At 38.7% G+C, this 26,261-nt stretch overlaps 1 long non-coding RNA gene across 1 annotated transcript in view; it reads left to right on the forward strand.

Moving 5' to 3' along the window:
- LOC309611475 overlaps positions 1 to 25,602 on the forward strand; it is a 64,863-nt gene extending 39,261 nt beyond the window's left edge. The window contains exon 4 of the long non-coding RNA XR_014234545.1: positions 321 to 25,602. This is a non-coding gene — a long non-coding RNA (uncharacterized lncRNA). The remainder of the gene's footprint in view (positions 1 to 320) is intronic.
- The last annotated feature ends 659 nt before the right edge of the window (positions 25,603 to 26,261 follow it).

Raw genomic sequence — 26,261 nt, forward strand, 5'->3', positions numbered from 1 at the left:
AGCGAAGGGTGATGACCAGACCTCGGGGCTGAGTAGCCCTGGGTTGTCTGAAAGGGACATCTAAGAACAAAACTCAAGGGTCTCTGTCCAATTCCAACGTACCACTCCGTAATGGCGGAAGAAGAAGATTGGAGCTGATTTTATCATAGCGGGGGCCTTCCTCAGTAGAGAGCTTAACAATTTGGCAAAGTTATTGGCCAATTGACTCACAGGATAAGCCTTAATAAAGGAATTCAACCTGAACAATGTGCTGTTTTATGGCTAGTACATGTTGGCTCACCTGTATGAATTTACTCTGCTTATTTAATATCCTCTTTAAGATGAAAAATGATGCCAGCTCAGAGTTAACCGCATCTTTTGACACTGAGAAAGTGTTCCCGTGGATTGAATGGCAGCCGCTCCTTCCTCAGACAGAGATTGAAAACTTCATCCTGAATGTCTTGCACTGGTGATGGCGTCCTGGGCAAATGTCAGCACCAGCGTACATGCTGATGGAACAGTGCATCGCCACAGGTACCTTGACTTTGCGGGCTCACTGGTCGAGGGTGTCCTCTTTCAGAGACCCTTTGTCAGTTGCCATCATATTAGTATAAAGAAAACTCCTAACTAACTCATATTTCAATTTACAGGTTAGCTCTTGAGATAGTCTCCATCAGATGGCATATTTCGCTTTTTTGTTATTCTCTATCTTACCACCTCTTTGAGTCTTAAAATCTTATCATCAGGAAAAATGATAATTTATGGAGACACTCTGGATGTGAAATTATTCAAAGTTCCCTTAGAGATCTTGAAAGTGATGGGGAAAATGTTATGAAAATACTTCAGGAAACAGGAGAAACATAAGATATTGATCTTTTCTGGGGCTCAGATTCCCTGCCTGTGAACTCAGGGAGAGGCTGAAAGTATCTTCTAGCCCTGATATCTCAAAAGTCTATATTTTTTCTCTTGCTTTTAGGAACAGATTCTTAGAAAAGTCTTCCTGTTCAGGTACACAACATTGTATTGATATGTCTCATTATTTTCTTTATAAGATAGTGTAAGTTGGGTAAGATGTCAGGCAGAAAATAACACTGGATTAGGACTCAGGAAGCGGATTGCAGCTTTGGCCAATGAAAGCTGTATGGTGTCGAGGAAATCACTTAACTTCTCTAAATCTGGGTTCATTCATTTATACTATAAAATGAAAGTGCTAGATTAAACTCTCTCTGATATTTTTTTTAAGTCCTAAGAGCTTAGGTTTTGTAGACTATTGGGATTTTGTGCTATCTAATAAATTATAAAAACAAACGATAACCTATGATTGTTATTGTGACTTCTTTCTAACAAGATCAGATTCCTGTAAATAGTAAATAAGTTACCCCGTTGGGTTCTTACGTTGGTGGGTGGGGCTGGAATGCTGGGTAAACCAATGCTTTTCACACTCCTGTCTGTGGACTCCTGGAGTCCATAAATGTATTTTCAGAGGCCTGCAAGTTCCTAAGTCTGAAAAACACTGATGTAGAGACACCAAACCAAGCAGTACCTGGAATTGGAAGTGGGTCAGGGGTAGGTAGACGTGGGTGGGAGGTTGGGAGTAGGCAGGTGTATCTGTCAGGGTCTTGTCAGCAAATAGAAAAGCATTGAAATTGAGTCATTGGAGGAGAGCTTATTAAAGAGAGTATTGCTAAAGGTGCTCAGGGTCCAGGAAAACCATGAAGGAGGTGCAGTGTCCAGATACCATAACACCCCAGGTTAGCAAGGATGGAGAAAGGAGTAATCGCCAGAATAGAAACAGAGAAGCTGTGGCCTTCAGCTGAAGTACACAGCCAGCCCACAGGAGCGGCTGGGAAGTACCCCAACATGACCCTCCTTCCCACCTCCATTCTCCTGCATGTTCACTGAACTCCACCAGGTGGTCTGCTGATGTAACCAGACAGATCCGCCTCCAGGGGGCAAAGGACACAATGGTACAGCAGGGAGATTGGTCTGTAGAAGCAAAATGAAGAATCCAACACAAGAGCATAGAGAAAAAGAGAAGGTTCAGTCCTTTTAACAGGATGACTTAGATGTCCAGCACCATCTATACTGAAGGCAGGCTTTGCTTAATGTGATTCTATTTCATAAAGTCCCATAAATGAACATGCCTCTGCCTTTCCTCTCTCCTTATGGTACCTAATGCAATGCACTGCACACATGAGAAGCTCAACAAGGCGTGTTGATTTGATTAGATGGAACTTACTAATGCTTTAAATTTGGAAGTAAAATTTAGAGGGACATGATAGTTTCTCAAAACTCAAACTTTCCCTTACACATTGGGAGAAAGAAGAGAAATAAAAATACTCTAGATTTGGGGTTGGTTATAAAGAAGTGAAATAAAAAACAAAAAAGGATGCCAGGATTTAATTTTAATTATTAACCGATATTGGTGATGTCGTTTTCGTTTACAATGCGTTTCAAGGTTGCTATCTTAACCTGGTCTCTTAAACAACCTTTGAGTTGTTGTTGTTGTTGTTTTTACCCCTACTTTTTAGATGAAGAGAATGAGGCTGGAGGAGGTTGAGCAATTTGCCCAAGGTCACGCTGCTAGTAAATAGTTCTCATTCCCATGCTGATTCCGCCACACTGCTCATTACTTTGAAAAGATTAATACAAGATTCCCTGAGGGGGAATGTTGGACTACTAATTTATTCATTTCTTACCTTTTCTTTTTGTAGGTGGAAAATATGACAATTTTATTTGCAACCTAATCGACTATTTTGGGGGGGGTGTTGAATTTAAATGATATCATCAATCACCTAGCCAGATGATGTATGGCTTCAGGAAACAAAATTAAAAGAGTTAAAGCAGTTAAGCATATATTTTATTTCTCTTCTGCATTTTAAACAGAATCAGAATACAGTCCAACACCTGTTCATTATTTGCAAACTACTATATTTAACTTGTTCTTTTCTTTAACTGAGCAAGATTTCATGTCACATTCAGATTCTGCAGATGGATTGTTTGGAAATAAAATGTCAAATTTCTTGTTCACATATCTAATTTTTCTTGACCTAGAGAATTCCCCAAATCTAATGAAACTGCTAAGTAGAGGAATGAGGAGAATCTGGCTGCTCTCAGGCAGTTTTCTTCCTCTTTATGTATTTTTATATGTTTTGCAGTTACTAAATGGTGGTCACAGGGATACCCATCTGTCATGCCTAATTAGGGACTAGAAATGGGTCTTCAGCAAATATTTCATTAAAAATGAGATTTCCAAGTAGTAGAAAAATATTACACCCAAGCTAAAATGGCAAGTACCTTACAGAAATATCACAGAGAAATAGGGGGAAATGAATAATATACTATATTATCCTGACTTTAATTAGACTCAGGGAACGTTAACATGAGAAGAGAGCTCAGAGAGAAAGTAGCTGGGAGGTAGAGAACTAAACATCCATTTAAATAAATTTGCTTCATTTAATACCCACGACATAACTAGAAAGTTGAACTAATTATTGTTATTGTATATCCAAGGAAACAGGGGCTCTGAGAGCCCTTGTAATGGCAAAACTAGGATTCAAACCTGAGTTTATCTGAATAGATTGCCCAAACTCATACCAGTGAATGAGCTACATTAATAAGACAAGAACCCAGATTTTCTGACTCAGAGCCCAGTGCTTTTCCAACTCACTATGATGCTTCCAAGCGAGGATGAACCTGGACCCTGAGAATAAAGCCTGAGGCTTCGACTATTCTTTTTCCCTCCTAGTAAATCTCCCATATCCTCATAACATCACATGTATGAGCCTTTATTTATGTTTGATGTAACCCATTCAACATGTATCAAGGAGGAAGAGCTAAAGAGATATCCACATCTATTCTCTCTTCTTTATTATAATCATCTTGTTTCTTATAATATTCACAGTTTATCAAGGATTGTAGTGACTTAAAATATATTGTATAAAGCCATGCATCTGCATGGGTATCATTGAAAAGATTTGTTGGAGATGATATACTCTTTCCTCCTACATTATTGTATGGAAATTTAGTCCCAGAGAGCCTCAATGACTGATCCAGTCACCCATTTATATCAAGGTCTAGAACCCAGGTTTTCTGATCTCCAGGAGAGTATGTTATTCCCTCACATAAGTTTGTTCCAGAAACAACAACAACAACAAGATACAAAAAATAAATAATCCCAAGGCATGGTATGGTGAAGCAACAAAACTCAAGAAAAATTAAAAAGAGCCCTACTGTTATCTAGGTAAAAAGAGCAAATGGAATTCAGGAAGGAAAAAATCAGATTGGCCTCAAAGTTTGGAGATATTGGAGCAATATCCTTAGTGGTCTGAGAAGAGAGAATAAAGGGTAACCCAAGAATTTGTATCAAGTCAAGTAGTTCATTAATAAAGACAGGAGGAAATAGATTCTCAAACATTTGAGCTATAGATGATGAAGAAATCAAGCCAACCACGAGAATCAAATGAAGGGCTCTGGCATTAGAAAGCCATAGTAAGAAAGAAGAGACTAATAGACTATGAGAATCAAGGTCACAGACCAAAATGTAAACGTTGTTATACTTGACAAAGGTAAGAGTAATAACACAACTGAAAAAACCCAAGATGTGAGGTGGTGAGGGTTTGGAGAGAAATGAGAGATTTACATGCACTAATATCTTCAACTTTCATATTGGAGTCTCAACAGATTCAGTACAACATTGTTAAACCAAGAAAAGGGGACATATGTACATTTCATGTAGTTACAAAAGTAACACCAGAAGAGCTAAAAGCAGAGCAGAAATGAAAATTTACGAAACAAAATATACGTAAAATATAGACCATCTAGTCAAAGATTGAAAACACATGAAAATTCAGGTGATTTTATGATCTCATTTATATAAAAATCAATGCATATAAAAATATTTATACATCTCTACACACACACTACCTGTTCATAAAGATGACGTATACATTGAAATGGGAGGGGAAGGGGGGAGGGCTATAACTTTTTACCTGTAGCATTTTTTTTACGGTACCTAAGTATTCATTTTATAACCTGGTAAATATAATACTTTAACAATTAAACAAATACATGAAAGATGAACCAGCAATAGAGATTACCTTAAAATTTTAGCAGTGATTTGGACCAAAAAATACTGAGACACGTAAATTGCTACCTACCATCTTCAATTAACTGTTAAAATGCTATCACCTCAATGTCTCAGATAACGAAGTCAGACGTTAGGATGCCAAGTCAGGCTGCTACTGCTGCTGCCGCTGCTGCCACCACAGGCTTTGGACACTTTGGAAGTCACTAGCACTTTCCTATATCCAGGCTGGATCAACAGAGTTCTATTAAATTGTGTGAGAACCCGAACTTCATATTCAATCCAATTGTTTTGTCCCATCTACAAAGGAAAGTATTTTGATAAAAATTAGAATTTCCCTTATCCCACAAATGGTGCAAGCAGAACTTACAGTTCTTTCTCTTTTCAGGAAAGTAGAATATGAGAGCAAGTTAGAGAGAGGATTTGAAGAAAAGCAGGTAAATTCCTCACATTTTAGGAAGGAGGCTATTATGCATGACACCTAATCTCACCAAGAACATTTTTCAAGTTCCCTTCCAGTTTTCTCTTTGTTTTGTGACCTTGCAACTAACACCACATATATTTTAACAAAATTTATTTATATTTCTATTTTTTGAGTATATGAAAAGAGATAGTTTTTACAATACAAATCACATTTTCAACTCTACCGTTGTTTTGCATTTGAGCCTCCGTGAGAATTTTAAGCAGCAATACTGAATAACAAGTAACTTATTTTGTGTGTGTGTGAAAAATTCTAATTCTCTATGAAGTGCTATTTTTCTGTAAGATAATTTACTGAGTATAGAAGTTCGATAACTGCTCTGTGATAACGATGTAGTTGTGTTATTGATGATTTTGAAAATTATTAATATGCAATCTGGCTATCTAAGATTCAGACAAAAATGTGTGTTTTGGTATGTCTGTTTGAGTTGTGTGTGTGTGTGTGTGTGTGTGTGTATTTTTGCAATCGTAACAATTTGGGACTGACAAAACATAGCAGGAATGATCCTCTTACCCCCACCATTTTGTGTCCTCCTCAGGCTACCGAAACCTGCATTAGAGCCAAGAAGGCTAGAATTTACATGAAGGTACAGAGCTCAGATGTAGTTCTGTCATGGACCTTGTCAAATCAGCATCCCTGGGGTCCGGTCATTTATTTAACAAGTGTTTATTGAGAACCTAATATGTGTCAGGCAGAACTAGCACTGGAGATAGACCAGAAAACAAAGTTATGATTTCAGTGTTGTAGGTAATGTTGACAGGCAGGTTTTACCAGGGAGCAGACTCTGAGTTGGAGATTTATTAGATTATATTCCTGGGTTCAACACATGGGGAAGGGAAGGGCAGGAAGAAGGATTGGACAGAGTGAGCTGCACTATAATCTTGGTAGACTATAAACATTTTGGACCCACTACCCCATCCGTCTTCTCTAGAACTCCTTGTTCCTGGGATTCCCATATTGCTCCTTTTAGGCCCTGGGCTAACCAGCCAAGTCATCTGCCGCTGCCCATGAGTCCACTTATACCCTTACCTTGGGCCACATCTCTTTCTACACAAATTGGATGACCTGGTAAACTGCCCAAAGCTCTACCCGTTGAGAGGATTTCCTCTCATTACTGTCTATCAAGGATACCTCTGAGTGAGGTTGTGTTGCTGCCACAATTAACTTGCAGCTTTCACCCCTGTACCAAACTGACCACCCCATGAACCAGGCTTGGGGGTCTTTTCCATTAGTGGGTCATGAGGAATGTCTCAGTCCCCCCCCCCCATGTTGAAGAGCAGGTGAGGGAGAACTGCTGGTATGAAAACAGTGGTGGATGGCACGTGGGTCTGTCCTAACTCTTCTAGTAGCTTGTCCGTGCCCTCTAGAATCGTTCGTGTTCAATCCTGGCTGTATCACTTCCAATTTAAGATGGATTGCTGCTGGGCCCATCCAATTTTATGACTTGGTGAGTCTGACAAAACTCAGGTCACGATGGACAGCTCTGGCTGTATGGTCGTGTGATGCTCCGTGAACTGTCTTTTTCTCAAAGCCCTGGGGCAAGACTGCAAACATACATGGCTGTCTACTCAAGTGAATGCAGCTATTTCTGACCCGCTTTTCTGATAGGGCTGGAAAATAATTCATTTGCCAGATCAATAGCTGCATAGCATGTATCCGAGATTGTGTTAATCTTCTCTAGCATACGTAATACATCTAACATAGCAATTGGGGCTCCTACTTTTTGAGTTTGCAGTAGCAGGTTGTGATCCTCCAGGATTCATCTGTTTCCTTATAGGGGCCAGACTTATGAATTGAATGCTGTTATGATGAGAATCACCATCCCTACATCTTTTAGGTATAATAGTAGCACTATTTTCTGCCATTCTCTCTGAGATGTGACATTATTATTTTCCCATCCTAGCTTAGAGTGTGGAGCAATGTCAGAGGCTTCTTCTTGGCCTTCCTCACTGTGATAGCACTTGCCATACAGGCCAAACACTATCTGTGTAGTTGTATCAACTACTAGGTGTGTTCAGACTAATTAAACATTCAGGGACTTGGGAAGTGAATACTGGGTGGGTCCATGGACTCAATGGACCCACTGTGACCTGAACCTAGTCCAGGGCTACATTTATTTCCTGGCCCTTCTATATCCTCATACTAATGGGGGAACCATGATGCCACCTCCAAGTGTCAGTGGCAGCTCATACTCCGTGTCCGAGAGTCCTCTCAATATTTGGGTAATCTTCTTTCTTCAATGTACAGCTACTCAAGCAAATGGCTATAGGTCACTTTGGGGGAACCACTGTTACGTACACTTGCATGGTGTTAGAAGGCCCTTCTTCCTGGGGCCCGCCCTCTTTCAGTCAGTGGATTCGGGATCTGAATCCTGACTCAGGCCTGCAAACTGGGTGAGGAATTGTGACCTTAAATTGGGGAGACTGCCCTCTTCCTTAATTTTAATCTTTGCAAGGTATCAGTTCATCTTTCCTTGATATCTTTTGATTATGTATATTGACTAGTACCCACACTGGCTGCCCATTTATTCTCCACTTCCCCATTCAGGGATGCCAAATATAATTAACCATCTTTATAATCCTCTGTAGGTCAGGGCCCCTGCCTGCACTTCTGACTGTCACTCACCATAATTGCATCCATTAGGCTTCTGGCATCTGGCCTTATGTTTTCGGGTCTTATTATCCACCTGCTATTTGTGAGTCCAGCACTATAATGGAATGTCCAGCTCAGCTCTGGCCTTCAGAAGAAAGGCACCACTGAACTTCTTAGTGATACTGGCACCCATCTCACCATTGCATTCTTTATTACTTTGGTAATTGGTGTATCATTTGGGCTTTCTGACGAAACAGTCCTCTAGTTGGTTTCTCAGGCTTGCATAGTATATCCACTTTATTATGGCTCCCTTCTCTGGTCTTTTATCCCCACTTCCCTTTTTAACCACCTGTCATGATTATTCTAGCTCACTTTGTGTGGATCATCATTTTTACCATGCTTCTAGATATTATCCTGGTAGCATGTTCACATTATCTTCCAAAGTCCTTGTCAGGGTGTTAAATCTTGTATCCTGGTAGAGTGCTAGAGTGCTTCCAAACTGATAGGCTTTTCCTTATGAGACATTATGTTCAAGCCCCTTAATCAAGCATCCTCAGAATCCAGGCTCCTGTGTATCCTCCCAGCTGCTGCCGTCACATTAGTACCTCTTTCGGAGAATGCTAGCTGGGTTATATTGTGACCTTTCCCTAGTTATTTGCCTAGTGAGTGGGAAGGGTTGTGGGGACATAGCTGGAGGGGAACACATTTTGTCCTCTGCATCATCCTCAAGTGAAGGAGGTGGGGTTCTAGTTCTTAGTAGACTGGGCTACCTCTGTAGGTTCAGAGTATTAAGGAGAATCTGAGATTCAATACTTTCAGATGCATCAACGCAGATATCCCTACCCCATATATCAGGGTCACATTCTTTATCTACCAGGCCTCTGAGCTCGGCAGAGCAGACCTTCCTCAGTTTGAAATTTAACTTTCTTGGAGCTCTGTTATGCTTTTAGTGAAGTCCTGGGCTTGGTCCTTAGTTTCTCTGCCTTCCCACTATAAGAGGTAAGAGCATCTGTACCTGCTTCCAAAAAAGTCCTCTGGCTTTCACACTTAGCTTTTAATTGATGATCGAGAACTCCTAACATTTTGTTATCTTTTTCCAGAGGTCATGTGGGCTTAAGGATAACCACTCAATTCCAGGTACTTAGAGGTACTGTTTTCCCAAACATATCTCAAAAGCTTGAAAAGCATAGGCATTACCTTCCACTGGTGTACCTTCTCCATTTACTGCTGGTGAAACAATTGCACTGTGTGTCAGAGACTCTCTGTGCCACCAGTGATTGGGTTCCCGTTGCCAGCAAGCAGCAGGTAATCCAGCTCCAAGAGCCCACCCAGGCACGTGATTCCTCCAGTCACTCCCAGCACCAGCTGTCTCAGATTTGGTTCATGGGAAGCAGACTCTGAGATGGAGATAAATGTGCACAATGTTACTGGGGAGTGTTTTCAACTGTAGAAGGACACCCAATTGGGTAGAGAGAGAAGTTGAACTGGGATACAATCTCAGTGGAGGCCGAGCTGACCCTAAGGGGGGTTTCTAAAGCTGGGATAAGCCTTCAGAGTTGTCCTGACTTGGGGTGAAAGGGCTGGGGCTTTATATCCCACATGGACCAGTCATTGGATGCTTGCTGCTCCAGGAAGGGTCTGTGACCTGGGGCAAGGGGGCTCTCTGCAGCCAAGGCTATCCCTGTTGAAGCTGACAGGGCTTTCTGTTGGCAATACACCAGCCTGGGGGAAGAAGTTCCTTTCTTCCTGAAGAGGAATCTAGAGGGTGGTGCATCAGTGTCAAACTACACTCATAACAACGGCAATCAGCATTTCCCAGGGCTTGGTCTGTGCTGAGCACTGTGCCATGTGAGTTATTGACTATTTCATCTAATCTTCTCAAGAATGCTATGGGACAAGTGCCATTATTTCCCCCATCTTAAAAATGAGAAAACCGAGGCCCATCAAGGTTAACTGACCTTTCTGAGGTGACAGCTAGTAAGCAAAGGAACTGGAATTTGAACTTAATCACTTACACCGAGAAACCCACATCCAACCTTCTTCATATTTTCAACAAAAAGCATCCATGCAGCAAAATGTAGCCCAGCTGAATGAGACAGGCGGTAGGTCCTTTGTTGCCATTCTACCCTCTTTCCTGGGTGCTCTTCATTCATACTCAGGCATGCTATTTGTCTGTATTATACTTTTGTGCAAATTAGAAAAACGTTCTCCTCCAGCTTTGGTGGGTGTGACAATTCCTTGGGCACATGGCTTGCCCAGCAAATAGCACATTTTGGTGAAGAGTACAACATCTTTTTCTTTCCAGGGACCTCAGGTCTGCTCCAGGACACAAAGCTTGCACAGATTCACGCTGGATTTCAGCCCCCGCTTGACCCCTTGGATCAGTACCAGTGTGCACGTACCTTGTCATACAAATGGTTTCAAGTGCTGCTGTCAAATACAGTTGGCTCTTAAATCCCTATTTCCAGCCTGCATCAGTGCCCTGAGCTTCATATGCATTTAATCAATGAGCCACTAGATATTCCCATTTGCAATTTCTTCAAGAACTTAAAACTGATACTTAAAGCTTAAAAAACTTACAAAGCCGAATTTCTTCTCTTCCTCCTCCATCCCCACAGAAATCTGTTATTTCTTCTGTACTTTCTAACTTTGTCATTGGCACCGCACTCCCTCAGTTGCCCAGGTTAGAAACATGAACTCAACTAACATTTCTTATGCCCTTAGTATGTGTCTGGCCCTGTGCTGATGAATAGGACAAACAAGGTCTTTCTCCTCATTGAGTTTATGATGTAATGAGAGAGACAGACAAAAACTAGTAAACCAATAGGTAAAATAATTTTCGATTGAGATTGCTGTTATGAAAAACATTAGCAGGATGATGTGATAGACAGAAACTGGGGAAGGGCTTTATTTTTGTTAAGGTGGTCAGGGACTACTTTGAAGAAATGACATTTTAACAGAGACATGAGAAAGAGAAAAGAAGCAAGTGCAGATGTTTCAAATTTGATGAGTTATTTGCAGTGCTTCACTCTCTTGTATCCCATACAACCCAGGTCTATGGCTTTTATTTCCCAACCCATTCTTCCCAGTTTTCGTGAAATGTATTTCATCTCTTGCCAGAAGTTGCATCCACCAGCTAAATTCTGCTCACCTAACACCCTGTAGAATGCTATGTGACTTGATGTGTTCTTTTCTCCTACAGAGAGAAATTTTTATTGGGAAAAGGTATTAAAATGCAGTGTAGACCCCAAGTCCTCCAATTTCCTACATAGAATTTTACACTCTTCGGGGAAAAACTCTAGGGGGTTTTGATTGCATCATTGGCTTTGGGGATCTTCTCATTACATTCAGTGTTTATTCATTCATTCAAATACCATGTATTGAACACCTTAGTGGTTCAGAGCATAGATATGAAGTCAAAACATACATTGGTCCAATCCCACTCCACAACTAACCTACTTCTGAGCAAGTTATTTAAACTCACTGAACACCCATGTCTTTATATGGAAAGTGGGAATAAAAAGTCATTTTCATGTTACAGTGATTGATAGTAATAAAAATAACATTATTCCATTTACTGAGTACCTACTTTGTGCCAACCTATGCTAAATGCATTGCATATCTTGTCACTAATTTTCGGTTATCCTGCAAATAGGTATTATTAGCCTGTACTTTACAGATGAGGAGTCCTCAGAGATTAGGAGACTTTCATAAGATCACTCAGGTAAAAGTGGTGGTCCAGGTCTAGGTCTGTGGTACTCCAAATGGCGATCTCTTCACTGGTCCTTTGGCAGCTACAAGAGAAGTTATCTCATCACTTAATACATGTCTCCCTTCTTTGGTGTTAGTAGGGATGCTGCTTCTAATTTTCACTCCGGAAAGAGTCTCATGTATTTATTATAGCGCTAGTGGTATTATTCCCTGTCCCACCTTTTTTTGGGGAGGGACTTACAGTATTTATTTATTTATATAATCAAAATATAGTTAATTTATAATGTTATATTAGTTTCAGGTGTACAACATAGTGATTCAAAATTTTTACAGATTATACTCCATTTAAAGCTATTATAAAATATTGGGTATATTCCCTGTGCTGTTCAACATATCCTTGTAGCTTATTATTTTATACATAATAGTTTATGTCTCTTTACCCCCTGCCCACTAGTTTGTTTTCTATGTCTGTGAGTCTGCTTCTGTTTTGTTATAGTCATTTGTTTTATTTTTTAGATTCCATATATTGGTGATAATATTTAGTATTTGTCTTTCTCTGCCCAGCTTATTTCACTAAGTATAATACCCTCCAGTTCTATACATGTTGTTGCAAATGGCAGAATTTCATTCTTTTTAATGGCTGAGTAATATTCCAGTGTGTGTGTGTATACCACATCTTCTTTATCCATTCTTATGTTGATAGACATTTAGATTGTGTCCATATCTTGGCTATTGTAAATAATGCTGCTATGAACATTGGGGTGCATGCATCTTTTTTTTTTTTTTTTAATAAATTGTCCTTAGCACTATGTTTTTAAAAAAATTTATTTATTTATTTTTGGCTGCATTGGGTCTTCATTGCTGCGCGCGGGCTCTCTCTAGTTGCGGCGAGCGGGAGCCACTCTTCACTGCAGCACACGGGCATCTCACTGCGGTGACTTCTTTTGTGGAGCGTGGGCTCCAGGCGCACAGACTTCAGTAGTTGTAAGTGGGCTCAGCAGCTGTGGCTCGCAGGCTCTAGACCGCAAGCTTGGTAGCTGTGGTGCACCGGCATAGTTGCTCTGCGGCATGTGGGATCCTCCCGGACCAGGGCTTGAACCCATCTTCCCTGCACTGGCAGGTGGATTCCCAACCACTGCACCACCAGGGAAGCCCCCATGCATCTTTTCAAATTTTCAGTTTCTTTTGATATATACCCTGGGGTGGATTTGCCAGATCATATGGTAGTTCTATTTTTAGTTTTTTGAGAAGCCTCCATATTGTTTTCCATAGTGGCTGGACCAATTTACATTCCCACCAACAGTGTACAAAGGTTCCCATTTTTCCACATCCTCATCAACATTTGCTATTTGTAGACTTTTTAATGAGGGCCATTCTGACAGGTGTGAGGTGATATCTCATTGTGATTTTAATTTGTATTTCTCTAATGATTAGTGATGTTGAGCATCTTTTCATGTGCCTGTTGGTCATCTGTATATTTTCTTTGGAAAAATGTCTATTCAGGTCTTCTGCCCATTTTTAAATAGGGTTGTTTCTTTTTTTGATATTGAGTTGTATGAGCTGTTTATATATTTTGGATATTAACCCCTTATTGGTCATACTATCTGCAAATATTTTCTCGTATTCAGTAGGTTGTCTTTCATTTTGTCAATGGTTTCCTTTGCTATGCAAAAGCTTTTAAGTTCAGTTAGGTCTCACTTGTTTATTTTTGCTTTTGTTTCCTTTGTTTTAGGAGACAGATCCAAAAAATATTGCTACAATTTACGTCAAAGAGTTTCTGCCTATGTTTTTCTTCTAGGAATTTTATTGTTTCCAGTCTCACATTTAGGTCTTTAATCCATTTTGAGTTTATATGGTGTGAGAAAATGTTCCAATTTCATTCTTTTACATGTAGCTGTCCAGTATTCCCAGCACTACTTATTAAAGAGATTGTCTTTTCTCCATTGTATATTCTTGCTTCCTTTGTCATAGATTAATTGATCATAAGTTCATGCTTTATTTGTGGGCTCTTTATTCTATTTGTTTGATCTATGTGTCTGTTTTTTGTGCCAGTGCCATACTGTTTTGATTACTGTAGCTTTGTAATATAGTCCGAAGTTAGAGTGTGTGATCCTTCCAGCTTTGTTCTTTTTTCTCAATATTCCTTTGGCTATTTGGGGGTTTTGTGGTTCCATATACATTTTAGGATTATTTGTTTTAGTTCTGTGAAAAATGTCATGGGTATTTTGGTAGGGGTTGCATTAAATCTATACATTGCTTTGGGCAGTATGGATTTTAACAATATTAGTTCTTCCAATCTGTAAACATGAGATATCTTTTTATTTATTCATATTGTATTCAATTTCCTTCATCAGTGTCTTATAATTTTCAGAGTGTAGGTCTTTCACCTCTTTGGTTAAATTTATTCCTAAATATTTCATTCTTTTTGATGCAATTGTAAATGGGATTGTTTTCTTGAATTCTCTTTCTGATAGTTCATTATTAGTGTGTAGAAAAGGAACAGATTTCTGTATATTAATCTTGTATCCTGCAACTTTACTGAGTTCATTTATTAGTTATAATAGTTTTTTTGGTGGATACTTTAGGGTTTTCTATATATAGTATCATGTCATCTGCAAATAGTGACAGTTTTACTTCTTCCTTTCCACCTTTTATTTATTTCCCCCTTATTTTAATTTTGTTAAATTTGTTGAACTTGCCAATACACCAGGCCATTTTTTTGGATTTTTTGGATAATTTTATCATTTCATCTGATTATAAGTAGTACATATGCACTGAAAAAATACAAAATAGCGTAGGGATGGAAATAAAGAACACTTCACTTCCCATCTTCCAGGTCATTATTAATGTTTGATTTTTATTTTTTTCTCAACATTTGTAATATTTTTTTATTGCTCAACTCCTGGATAATTTATTTGATCTTGTCTAGGAACCCATCATTCCAGCAATATAAAGCAACAGAGAAGGCGACTGTAACTCTTATCATCTTAGTTTGATTATCAGTGGATCAGTTTGGGTTTTTAATATTCATAATCAGTCACCACCTAGATAAAAAGTCAAATAGAATTCTTACCTTGAAGGCAAATACTGCAATTCCCTTGAGGCCATTATAGTCTTTGGGACTCCTCTCTCCTCCTAAAAATGCCTGGCTCACTGGATCCCTTGTTATATAAAGATCACTGGTTATAGATAAAAATTTTAAGCTTGGTTGTTAGTTTTCTCAATCTTTGTGATCTCTTTGACCATCTTCTGAAATGTTAGAAATAACTTTTATGAATTAGAGCCAGTTGAATTGCCAAACTCTATTGATTTCAGGAAAAACATCTACTCATAGACCTTAGTCTCACGAAGCTATATTCATCCTTATATAAGGGACTTACATAAATCTTTAAGAAAATGAGCACTGCCCAATAGAAAAATGGGTATATAAATATATTTTATAAAAGAAGAAATATAAACAATAAATAAAATATTCTAATTGACTCTCATTATCAATCAAAGAAATATAAATTAAAATAAGACTATTATTCCTTATTGGAATAGTAAAGATTTTAAAAATTGCTAATACTTAAAGCTGATAAATATATGGTGAAATGTACTCATGCTGGCAGTGGAAAGCAATTTGGAAATATTATTGAAAACCTTATTCTTTATATCCTTTAATGCAAAAATCTCCCCTCCAGAATCTAGTCTAAGGGAATAATGACATATACAGAGAAAAATTTAGTGACAAAAGTGTTTATTATAGTGTTATATAATAAAAGGAAAAAAAGAAAATATCTTCAGTTAGGACTAGGGTTAAGTAAAATATGTATATCTTTATAATGAAATACTACGTTAGCTATTAAAATTATGTTTATAAAGAATTTTTAATGACATGGTAAGATAATAATACTATAATATCTTATCGAAAAGAATACAAAATTGTATATTTAGATGTTAAAAGCTGCATGAAAATATTCATATAAAATACTAGAAGTAAATACGTCTGATCAAAATTAACAGGTTATTTCTGGGTGGCACCATTATTGGCTAATTTTTAATTGATGTCTTTCTACTTCTTATATTTCTTTCAAATCTCCTCTTAGCAAACATAATAAAGGTTATTTTTTAAAAAGCAATATACCAGAGCATTATTCATACTATTGATCACCACTTACAAGTTATTTTGATCGTGTTGAACGTGTTGGAAAAACTGTTCTGATTTTGTTTCCTTCCTGTCCTCGTTTGAGACAAGGAGCTGGAGTAGCTGGTCATCAATAAGCCATGACATTCATAGTCCTCAGAGTTCCGGCTCCTGCTGCTCTTGAAGTGGTCCCCAGTCCCAATCTGCTTTTTTTATTGCCCTCAGGACTGGGGTCCTCTTGAGATTCTAAGGAACTATGCGCCTTCCCTCCTGCTGCTCTGCTAAGTGGAAGGAGCAGACCATGCTTTACCTGGAGGCTACCAGCTCTCAGCTACCAATGAAAGTAACTGGCTGGAGTTGGTCAGAGCTACAGGGAGGGCATATTCCTCAGAGATAAGGAAATGATGAGTTGGTTTCGTCTGTACTCATCTTCCTACCCCTTTGTTCTTTGTTTCTAACATTACATCCTTGATGACTTATGGGTTCTAAGATGGGGAGAGTTGAATAAAGTCTTAGTTTTATCTGGTTCAGATCAGAAGGCTATATTTATTATAGAAATATTCAAGAGACATTAATAATTAAGATGAATTTTTGTTTTTAGTGGTTGCTATCACAGGACACCTAACAAAATACTAAATTACTGAGACTGCCAACCAAACCAAAATGCAAGGATGCTGACATTGTGGTGCCGTGCAAGCAGGATGTGCTAGAGATTTCTCTTCATCATTTGGTATCTCATATTGATGGTGAGCAGCAATACTGCCCTTTGTTTATTCTCTCAGCCTAGATGATAATGATAAAAACACCCAACCCTCAGTAATATTTTTTACAAAGTGCTCTCACATTCATTGTCTCAGTTAAGAGAAGAAGTCAGAATGGTAACAGGGAAAGAATTCAGGCTTTGGATTCAGACAGGCCTGGACTTAAGTTCCGCCTCTGCTGCTTACTGTTTGTGGAACCTGTCTGCAAATTTGGAATTTTTTCCTACTTTGTGGTTTTGATATAAAAATTATTAATTACATATGCAACGATCTGGTTTGCTCATTCTTTTATTCGTGGTTCAAAAGGCACTGTGTTTGTTCACCCTCAGCAATCAGAAAAATATAAATTAAAACAATATGCAGTATATATGGAACCAAATAAGACATTTTCCTCTTTACTTAGAACTGACAGTCCAGTGGGTTTAGATAAGCATTAATCAAATAAAAACAAATAAATTTAAAATTGCCACTGTGTACTGATGAACCTAGTGGCAGGGCAGGAATAAAGATGCAGATGTAGAGAAAGGACTTGAGGACACAGTGGGGGAAGGGGAAGCTGGGATGAAGTGAGAGAGTGGCATGGACATAGATACACAACCAAATGTAAAGTGGATGGCTAGTGGGAAGCAGCTGCATCACACAGGAAGATCAACTCGGTGCTTCGTGACGACCTAGAGGGGTGGGATAGGGAGGGAGGAAAGGAGGCTCAAGAGGGAGGAGATATGGGGATATATGTATACATATAGCTGATTCACTTTGTGGTACAGCAGAAACTAACACACCATGGTACAGCAATTATACTCCAATAAAGAAAATAAATAAATAAATAAATAAATAAATTGCCACTGTGATAGATGCTATAAAGGATACCTTCATGATCCTACTCAAGTTGGAAGTTGTGCTTAAGCTGAGATCTAAAGGATGCGTAAGAGTGCCCCAGGAAGAGAATGGAAAGAGGAGGGTTCTAGAAGAGGAATTAGCATGTGCAGTGGCTGAGGAGCATGGCATGCACAAGGGACAGCTAGAGAACCAGAGGCGGGGTGACAGGTAAGCCGAAAGAGGTGGGCAAGGGCCTGACTGCGTGGGGATTTGGGATGAGTGAATACGTTTATCTTAATCTACAACATGTCATGTTGAAAACTGGCAAAACTGTAAAAACTAGATTAGAGGGGACCCAGAGGATATGCAATTAGATAAGTTAAGAGACGAATTTAGTAGTTCAGGAGACAGATCGTGATAGGTTCAACCAGGATGGCGATGGTAGAAATATAGAAAAGTGAATGAAATCCAGAGACATTTAGGAGGCAGACTAGAACTTGGTTATGGAATGAATGTATGCACTGAGGGGGACTATCTAAATTTCTGGACTGCATAACCCAATGTCATAAGAACAAGTTTGAATGGCAAATATCAGGAGTTTCTGATCTGGACATGTTAAGTCTGGGGTATCTTTGAGATCTCCAAAAGGAGAGATAAGTAGGTAGTTAGCACACAGTCAGATTTTAATAAAATGGAGTGTATTATTCATCATATTATATAAACATATATTCATAACAGTTCAAGAAACTGCCTATACACTGTCCCATGGGTTAGTATTTCCAACACTGGTCAGGATCCTTAATTGTAGACAACTGACTCCACTCTAGCTACTTGTAGCAGGAGAGTGTTTATTAAAGAAAACTGGTTAACTAAAAAAAAGTCTATAAGGGAGCCAGAGGATTAACTTTGGATCCTACATAGCCATGAACAACACAGCTGGAACTACAGACTCAGACCAAATACCCAACCACACCCCTGACCTATTAAGCTCAAAGACAGGACCCCAGTACTCTGGCAGCACTAGAAGAACAGACATCTCTGTCAACTGCTGACCAGAAAAGCTGACATCCCAAGTATTAAAATAGCACCACGCATGGCTCACGTCTGCATCCCAAACTTGGGAGACTTTGTAGGATGGGTGTAAACTAGAAAATATGGCAGCATTCTAGCTGCAAAGGAGTCTAGGAATCTAGTCTAGGAAAGCAAGTTAGAAGAGGGCTGGATGGGTTTTGAGTGAGCTGATGTACAGTATCTTCCAGGCCTCCTTTTCTGCCCTTTACATTCAAGCACAGTTCTCTTCCCATCATTAAACTTACAAACAGCAGCTTGCTTCCGCCTAACCTAGCGCAGCCCTCCCTCATACAAGCCAACCATGCTCACCCTCCCTTCAAGAGATGAAAAGGGGTGGACAGGGACAGAGGCAGCTTTTTGCCTCTCAAATATCCATTTTTCTCTTCTTTTCTAAGTCTGATTTTGTCTGGCCTGGCAACAGACCCCGTTTTTTAAAAAAATCAACATTTCTCAGCTCTCCTGCTGATAGACTTGGCCAGGTGACACAGTTTTGAGGAGCGAAATATGAGTAAATGCTATTGAGTGAATTCTGGGAAGGTCTTTTAAAAGGGGTGAGGACAGATGCTTGAGTTCATGTTCCATTTTTGCCTTAGAGCTTCTTTTTTCTTCCTCCCCAAAGTATGGACGTGCTGGCATATTCTTGAGTGGTTGTCTTGTGACTACCCCATGAGGGAAAAGCCCAGATAGTCATAGAAGCCTCTGCTCCAGCCCTAGTTAGCTCTTCCTTTTACATGCGAGGAGAGTCAGATACTAGCTTGTAAGCCATTGTTCTTTGGGGTTTTCTACTATAAGCAAACAAATCTAAGTTTCTAAACAAAAGGTTTTTTAATTGGGCTCTCATATTCCCTCTTGTCCCTTCAAATCTATTTTCTACACCACAGGCAAGTGATCTTTTGAAATGAAAATGATTATATAATTTCCTTATTCAAAACCCTTCAATGGTTTCTCATTACTTGTAGAAATAATTCTATAATCTTTAGCATGATGTGGCCCCTGCTTACCTCTCCTACCCTATCTCCAGGAATTTACCCCCTCCTTCACCAGGCTCTGGACATACCAACTGTGCTGTCAAAATACATTCTCAGGACTTCCCTGTTGGCACAGTGGTTAAGAATCCACCTGCCAATGCGGGGGACACGGGTTCTATCCCACATGCCGCAGAGCAATTAAGCCTGTGAACCACAACTACTGAGCCTGTGCTCTAGAGCCCGCCAGCCACAACTACTGAGCCTGCGTGCCACAACTACTGAAACCCGCTCGCCTAGAGCCCTTGCTCCACAACAAGAGAAGCCACTGCAGTGAGAAGCCCGTGCAGCGCAACGAAGACCCAACACAGCCAAAAATAAATAAATTTTTAAAAAAACAGTACAAAATACATTCTCAAATGCCTCCTCTTAGAAGGAAATAGTTTCTCACTGTCCTCACTTTATATACACCCATTAGATCTTAGCTTTAAATATCTCTTCACCATATTCTGACCCCATAATTTAAAGTTAGCCGTCCCTGTTAATCTCTCTTGCTGCACCACGTTATTTTTCTCCCATAGCTTTTATCTCAAATTGTATTTACATACAAGCTTAGTTCTTTACTATATTTCCCTCACAGATCATAAACTCAATGAGGGCAAGGGCTTTATCTGCATGGTTAATACTTACATTGAGACCAGATCCTTGTACACAGTGTTTAATAAATATTGGTTGAATGTTAAATGAATTACGTAATCTGTCAGACTCTGCTGATAACAGACATGTTTGAGCAATCAGATCTTATTATGTTATATTCATAGACACAGAGAATCAAATAGAGTAATGGAATTTTATTGTGGTAAAGGATCTTAGTTAGCAATAGCCAAACACAAAGTTGGAAAATTTCAGAGGGATTAAATGAGTTTTTCAAAGGTCACAGCACCCCCTTGCCCCAAATCTTAAAAAGTTCGAGAATTAGATAATTCACTTGTCAAGGAACTTTTATTCACTCAGTCATTTAACAAACATTTATTGAACATTTACCATATGCCAGGCATTATACTAGGAGGGAGGTATTAGAGATGAAAGACCTATCCTGCCCTGAAAGAGTACATGCATAGGTAGATGTAGAGACAAGTGTTTCTGCAGAAGTAAGTGTAACATCCTCTGGGATTATAAAACTGGGGCACCTAACCCAGTTGATGAATGTAAAAGAAGCATCAGGGAAAACATGATATGTGTGTGAAATCTTGAAGATAAATAGTAATTCCACAGGCTGATGGACGTGGAGGTGGGTATTTCAGTTGGAAAGAACAGCATATACAAAGGCATGGAAGTTGAAACAAAAAAGCCAGAGCCAAGTGGGGCGTTTATGAAAGATGCAGTGAGCTCCTGACATTCCCTTAGGACTCAGCTCAACCATCACCAAGCTGGGGAATTCTCTAGATCTGGTGTGCCAGGCCTCCCTATCATAGAAAGTACCATGCTATATATTAAGATCGCTCATTTACTTGTCTGTCTCCCATACTAGACTGCACATAGATATATGTAATGGATACATGCTAAATGGATATTTGAATTTGGGCAAGGACCAGATCATGGAAGTCATGAGCACATGAGAGACATGATTGGAATTTTATTTTTGATAGATTACCACGGTCTTGGGAATTGGAGGGAGGGCTGATTCCGAGGGGCTGAAAATGAAGGCAGGGCGAGCAATAGAAGGGTATTACAATAAAGAAATTATTTTGCAGATCACTTTATACTTAAAGTAAAATCTCTTCTGGTAAATTCCTTAAAAATAGTTATTATTTTAAAAAACTGGAGGTAGGCAAATATGATGCAACTTTATCCCATACATATTATATATTGTCAACCCCAAACCTCATAGGTATTTCTTTAATATGATATGATAGTACAGTAAATAATATTGCCCTCTCCTATTGTTCCCCTTTGATTCCTAATCCATCTCTCCTCTTTCTCTCCTCTTCATCAGCAAATTTCTGGAGAAAAAGTCATCTGCTTCCTAAACTCAACTATTTCTTAAACAATGGCAAAATATGCTTTCACTACCTTCCTAAAATTTCTCACATGTTCTGAATGGTTCATTATGTTGACAGCTCTTGGGCTTCTAATATATGTTTTTTCTTTTTGCCCAGCCTCATCCCCACTCAACAATTGATCTACTATACCGAACTGCTTTTAAAATGTTAAAATTCCCTTCACTTCTCCTCAGTCTACATAGAACAATGTCATTGCCATTCACTTCCCAAACTTCAAGCATAAGCAGTGCATCTGACTTTCAAATCAGTGTTCTCTAGCCTCCATTTCTTTCAAATGAATGTATCAGGGATACCTCTAACTCAATATATCCACATGCGAATGCATCATCTCCCCCTCCCGTAAAGCCTTTTCTTCTCCTGCATCCTTTATCTCAGTTAATGGAATCATCATATACTCAATTAACCAAGGTGTAAACCTCAGAGTAATTCTTAACTCCTCTTTCCCTGTCTTATATACTCTTCCAGGTTCAATTAATCACCAAGTCTGATGAATCCTCTCCATAAAATAACTTTATATGGTGGTGTAATGAGCAGAATTGTCCAAAAGTGATGCTGGAAGCTCACTCTCATTATTTGAACAGAGAACTAGCTAGATCTAGGATTTTTCTTCTCCCAGAGGGAGGGTCTGCACCCAAGCTCCACTTCCCATGGGTCAAGAAGTTTCCTCCTTTCAGCAGGGTCAATCTCATCATCTCATGGGCCCAAACTTTCTAGGTTTTGAAGAACAAGCACTCCTGGTCAATTCCCAAACTGCTAGCACCTCAAATTCAGATAGTCTTGTACTAGGCCGCCTATGTATTCCTGCAATGGCTAGGCTGTTTTCTCAAGCTTGTCCTACAAAGAGATAGACCTATGGCTACGTGGGGGGCATCTCTCCACTGGAATGTAGACCCAAAATGCATGTCCAGCAAGCTTAGGTCCCAGCATGCCCTCTGGAAATAATGCTAAGATCTAGAGACCCTCACCTTTTCCTGACTTCTTGATCCCGATTGTACATTATCCTTTTCCCTAAAAAAGCATATTGCTAAACCCTTGCCATATGACCTTGTAAAATATATCCCAAACCATTGTACATAACAGGAGATAAGCCACGAGAGACCCACCTGGCACGTCGCAGTTTCTCTACTCCTAAAGCAACATCTTTTGTTAAAATCCTCGTTACCTCTCAAGTACACCACTGCTTCCCGACGGAGCTGCTGCCTTGGGTCTTGCTCCTTCTCATGTTAACCTTCACACACCTGAGGGTAAACTTAAAATGAAAATCTCATCACCTACTCCTCCTTTTAAATCGTTCAGTAGCCACATAGGGCCTATAATGGTGGCTTTTTTTTAAAGGAAAAAAATTCTTTCAGACTCCCAGTGTTGACTTAAATTATTTATCATAATATTAACAAAATCTATAAACACATAAGACTAGATATAACAACTCCTTTATCTCATAGATAATGTACAAATTAAATCCAAAAATAAACATACAGTTAAATATAAACAAAACTGTAAAACCAATACAATTCTAATTAACAATATTAATTTAATATGAAAGATTAATAGTAAAAAGATAAAGCTAAATCTTTCTTTATTTCTATGTTCTATTTTTAATCTGTATCTTAAATTTAAAAATACTCTTTTTAAAGAGGGCAATACTGTTTATTTAACAATGTTGTCCATAATGGTATTAAGTAACGTCACAGTTTTGTTTACTATTTTAGGATATTCAGACCACCTACTTATCCTAATTCTGCCTAGATTATTCTGTGGAATAATCATCAAATGCCAATTTTAATGAGCTGTCTCTTAATCCTTATGAGGCTATCTTGGTAACTTGAAGATAGGTTATTATTATGACACACAAATTTGCATTAAATTATTACCTAATCCAATTATTACTGGACTTGTGAATGGGAAAATAACACTTGAAGTCATTTTTTGGTTCTTGTAGTTGTTAAAGAAATGTTCATGGCTGCAACACCGAGCTAGTGAAAAAATGTCAGTAAATATTGGAAGTGATTCATTCAGACCATTTTGAAATGACTCAACCATAAATCAAGTTCTCTATCATTGTTTCCATTTTGTCTGAAATTTGGAAGAAAGTCTATTCAAGCTAAAACAAAACCTCCTTTGTACGGTGCCCCATGATGTTATTTGGCCTTTATTTGGCTTAAACAAAGCATTTACTTAATAAATGTCTCTGATCATTTGTTATAAACCAGAAACACTTGAAGGGGCCATCATTCCTCTTGCAATGTTGTCTTCATGATCTCACATTGGTCTCGATTTATTGTCTAACTTAAACAATTATCATATTCTAGGAAACTGTGTCTTATTTCAGTTGTCAATGAGAAAGAAACATTTTTTTCGTAATAACTGATAAAATAATTCAACATAAATACAATGAATTCAGTGTAGGACAATTGTCATTTTGCCATTAGGGTGTGTTGATATAACCCCATACAATCAAATACACTTACTAACACATTAAAAGTTAAAAACTGTCACTTTAGGTCAGAGTTGCAAACTGGAAGTGCCATGTTTTGTTTGAACTGCACAAAATTTTTTCTTTTAACATCAGATTTGAATACTTTTAAAAATAAGGCATGTAGTCTCTAATATACCGTGGACCCTTCTACTCTTGATTGTTTATAGCCAGCATGATCATTTATTTGCAAAATGGAATCTATTAAGTGTTCAACTCCCATATTGGATCAAAGATGACAGTGTAATCATGGACAACAAATACGGTGGTAATCAAAATGATCCAGAATACATCTGTATTCACTTTAGGGCTTTGGTTTGTTTGCTTTTGTTTTGTTCAGATTCTCATCTAAATGGGGGGGGAAAGAAAGCTTTTCTGGGAGAACATTTGCCTCTCAAGAGTGTGCCCTCACTTCCTCCACCCCAAGGGTCTGTGGACTCCAGTTTGAGAAATACTAGCCTATAGGCCGAGACCAAATTCGTTAAGTGGGTGTTCATTCCATTTTAGTGCCATCTGAATTGTTCAGCAGACCTTTCCTCCTCTCCTATCATATACTCTATCTTCCAGCCACATCAATTGTTTCTCTCTCAAACTTTCCATGAATGCTAATATCTTGATGCAGGTACACATTTTCTTCCTTCTGCCTCGAGTGGCCATTCCACGTTATTAGATGACAAACTCCCATTCATCCCTCAAGACTTTTTGTGATCCAGTTAAAGTGTCATCTCCTTGGTGAAGGGTTTTCAAACTCCCCATGGCTGAGTTAGTTGCTTCCTGCTCTATGCTCCCCACAGCACTGTTATAAAAAACACATCACTGTAGCACTGATTCTTTGACATTGTAAATGAGCTCTTTGTGAGCTACTCACTAAGTCTTTTACTCCATAAGAGATGGGGAGCTGCATCATCACCATTCTTCTAAGAACCAGAAATATTACAGAATTTTTCCAGAGCAAATACAGATGATAAGAATAAATGAAGGAAAAAGGTAAATATCAAACTATAAAGAAAGCTGGGATGAAGAGATCCATGAGTCTTCCAAACACAAGGAAAGAGCATACAGTTTGGAGTTATGAGCCTCGAGTTTAATTCCCCATTTTTGGAAAATTATCTACCATTGTCTTTTGAAATATTGCTCCCATCTCATGCTCTCTCTCCTCTCTTTATGGAAATTTGGTTTAAATGTGCTTTAGACATTCTCATAGTATTTTCTATGTATTTTACCTTTTCTCTTCTATATTCTATATTTTGTTTCTTTGTGCTACATTCTGTACAATGTCTTCTGACCTGTCCTCCAGTTCACCAATTCTCTCTTCACCTGGATTTAATGTAGCTTAAATACAACAACTCAGTTTTTAATTTGTTATTGTAATTTGAGTTTTAGAGGCTGTACTTGGTTCTTCTGCAAGTCTGGTATGTAACTTCTTATAGTTTCATATTACTTGCAGATTATTTATAGCATGCTTTTTATTTCTTTACACATGGCAAGCAAAATGATTATTTTATTGTTTATGTCTGATATTTCAAGCATGTCAATTCCTTGTGAGTAGAGAAGATACTCTTGTTGACTTATGTCTCCTTGCTGTCTAGTTATGTTTCTGTACTTGACATTATATTTCAAAAAATTGGAGGCCTAGGATAATGACAGTTTTCTCCAAGAAGATTTTTATTGGCCTCTGCCGATAAACCTGGGCTGTAAATCTAGCAAGAGTTTATTTCTGGTTCACCCTTGAGACTGTAGCCCTTTGGAGTCCCACCTTAATGTGGAGGGATTGTCAGACTCCCCAGATGGGGCAGGTCCTGAGGGGCATTTTTCCCTCTTCTTTCAATGCTACCAGAACCACAGCTTGGTTTTGCAGCTCTTTCTTCCAAATAGGCAAGTGTGCTCAGGCCAAAGCACCTTTGGATGCTAGACTTGCTTCTCTGGATCCTCAGCAACTATGGCCTTGTCATTCTTGGGTTTTGTTAGTTCTTATGTGCTTTTAAGAAATGCTTTTTATATTTCATCTCTCCTTTTTGCTGTCTTCAGATAGAGGGTTAATTAAAATTACCTAGTTGCCATCATTAGAAGAAATTTCTAGGTAGTGGCGTCACTACTAAAGTTCTCTGCGCCTTACATTTGATCATTTCTAACA

Source organism: Balaenoptera borealis (assembly GCF_965194805.1).
Source record: "Balaenoptera borealis genome assembly, chromosome: 1".
In the NCBI taxonomy this organism is placed as follows: Eukaryota; Metazoa; Chordata; class Mammalia; order Artiodactyla; family Balaenopteridae; genus Balaenoptera; species Balaenoptera borealis.